Genomic DNA, 3,001 nt, shown 5'->3' on the forward strand with positions numbered 1-3,001 from the left:
TGACAATAAATTCATATTAAAATAAAATGCAAAAATAAAAATAAAAAATAAGTAAAATTTCTGAACCTGTCCAATTTAAAAGATCAGATTCATATACAAGCATGGATGCTTTAAGAGTTATGCATGCCTTTAAAAAGACTAAGAGAATCAATTCTAAGGCAGGTGGCAAACGTGTAATGTTGCATGCAGCAAGTCAAGCCCTGATGTAGAACTCCTGCGTTACATAGCTCCAATAACTATGAAGTTAGGATAAAATTGTTAAATATAAAATATGAAAAAATAAGACAACAAATGTAAATATATTTTAAAAGCACATAACACCTATGGGGCTGAAGCAATGGAGTTCTCATGAATCAGAAACCATTGTGTCTACCAGCAGTGTGAATTTTTGAGAACATCAGGAGCAGTTCTTCTTAGTTACCATTTGAAAGTAAGTGAAAAGACAGTAAGCTTGCATTTTGCTGCAGTAAATACTATTTATTTAGGTAATTTGGGCAGTAAAATTACACAGTCACAATAATTGCTTTAATGACTCACTTGGGGTTTTTTGGCACAAAGAAATTGATTCCAATAAAAGGGAATTTATTAAATAGAACTCAGCATTTTGAGATGAGCCCATTTAGATGAGTTTGTTTACATTTTTTTTTGGATAAATCACAAAAAGAAAATCATAAGAAATGGTGTTGATGATTGTCAAGGGTAAAATTGGGACTACTGAAAGGATGAACACTGCAGTATGATTAAATTAGATTTTCTTGTTTATTTTGATTCTAAGGGCCTTTTGTTAATTTAAGTTCAATCTTTTGCCTTGATTGGAATTGTGTTTATGTGGATATATCTGGTGAATGTGCTTCTAGATAGGCATGCAGGTCTTTCGAATTTCACCTATATTTGAAAAGTGCAGTACTTTCATTTATGCGTATTTGTGAGTGTCTGTAGCCATAGGCAAACTTTTTTAAATAATTACCGTATGGAATAGAAATGTAAGAATATAGTTCTTGCTTCAGCAGCACATACACTAAAATTGAAACGATATAGAGATTAACACGGCCCCCACACAAGGATGACATACAAATTCATGAAGCATTCCATATTTAAAATAAAGAAATGTCAGAATATAAATAGTAATATCAAACTTCTAGCTTTTTTTTCTAGATATTTGGCCATTAGCCCTATATATATTCCATATACCAAAGAGGTGCAAAATTGTGAAAATGTTTTGCATTTAAAACAGCAGGTAAGACTTCTTATAAACTTTGGAGTTTTTAAAGACTCTAGTCTTAAAATACTGATATCTCTGCAAGTAACTATTTATACAAAGAGAGGGTTAATTTTTCACTTATTCAATATGTATTGAGCAACTCTGAGCCCCAGTCCCTGACCATAAGGAATGTAGGGTTTAAGGAAAATGACAAAAAGACAGTGGTTACAGATGAGATCAGTGTTCTGTGACATTGTGACATGAGTCACATAATCCAGTTATTTTAGGGAGTCAAGAAGGACTTTCAAAAGCAAAGTTTAAAATGGAAAACAAAGAGGAAGAGGACATGAAGTCATGGAAAGAGCTTTAGGTAAAAGTTAAAGATTGCAAAGGCTCAGAGGCATGACAGAGAATGGTGCCTTCAAGAAAGTGTGTAAAGTTGAAGGGGAAGTGGAAAATTGAGGCTGATGAGGAAAAGGGGTAGGTCATGAGAGGTCTTAATAACTGATCTAAGTAATTAGAACTGTATCCTGTGGCAATAGCAATTGCTTGGAAGATAATAAGCAGGGAAATGATATGACCAGACTGGACCCTTAAAAGATCACTCAAGATGCCATGTGGAGAATGAATTATTGGGTCTACAAGTTGAAATGAAGGATAAAGTGCTTTTTGCGGCTGTGAAATTTGGGAAAGAATATTGGTAACCAGAAATGAGATTGTGTACTGGTGGTACAAAGAAATACACACATATCAAAGATGCTACATATGGAGGTAGAATCAAAAAGTCTTTGTGAGAGATTAGAAGAAGGGAATAAAAAATAAGTAAAAACCAAACTCATGCCCAGGTTTCCTGTTGAAGCAACTGGGTTTATAATGGTAGTGTTCAATGAAATGGGTAGGATTTTAAGAGGAATAGTTTATTAGTCAGGTTAATTCTACTTGTTATAACAATCCGAAAAGTTCAGTGACTAAACACTGAGAGTATTTTGTGTTGCTCATCACACAGCTTAATAATAATAATAATAATAATAATAATAATAATAATAAAAAGACAGTTTCCCTAGTTGCAACTTAAGGATCTGGGTTCCTTCTATCATGTGGTTCTACTGTTTCAGAGTCCTTTGGTTCCATTTGTCCTGGTGGAAGAGAGAAAGAGATTTTATTATTATTATTTTAAGGCATTGGGTGTTTAAAATAGAATTTATCTTTATACTCACTAATACAGAAGTAGAGTGCTACCATAACAAACACCTGTAGCATGTGGCAAGGAATCATGGTCACGCAGCGAAGAGAGAGGAACCTGACAGCGGAGATGGAAAAGATGCCTAGCTATGTACTGTAGTGGCAGAAAGAAAAACTCTTTCCTGTAATAACTTGGGGTATGTGTAGACTACTTCCCAAGTGGAACTAGCATTTCTAGGTAGAATTTTTCAGATAAAACTTCATTTGTGTGTAACTGGTGTTAGTGATTGCCTTGAGTAAGTGGTGCAATGCAAGCAAGACCCCAGGAAACAACAGGCTTCTAAGAAGCTTGGCTAAAGATAAGGAGCAAGGTGATATTGTCACTAGATGTATGTATGGGGTTAAAGGAGATGTTAAAACATGATAGGATGAGAAGGAATGTATGAATGATCCACAGTGCCTCATTTCCATTGGGGATTATAGGGAATCCTGTCTTACACCATATTTTAGCTCTAAACTTCTAATCCTAAAAAAAAAAAATCTGTAACTTATTGTAAACTCCCATGAGGATACATTTTAAACTTCTTCCATGGTAGGGTTGTATTCTACTTCTGTATG

The 3,001-nt window shown here is 34.3% G+C and overlaps 1 pseudogene; it reads left to right on the plus strand.

The window, feature by feature from the left end:
- The first annotated feature begins 998 nt into the window (after window positions 1–998).
- On the plus strand, window positions 999–1,098 carry LOC123588675 (annotated as a pseudogene).
- The last annotated feature ends 1,903 nt before the right edge of the window (window positions 1,099–3,001 follow it).

The sequence above is a fragment of the Leopardus geoffroyi genome, chromosome D3 (assembly GCF_018350155.1).
Source record: "Leopardus geoffroyi isolate Oge1 chromosome D3, O.geoffroyi_Oge1_pat1.0, whole genome shotgun sequence".
Taxonomy (NCBI): domain Eukaryota; kingdom Metazoa; phylum Chordata; class Mammalia; order Carnivora; family Felidae; genus Leopardus; species Leopardus geoffroyi.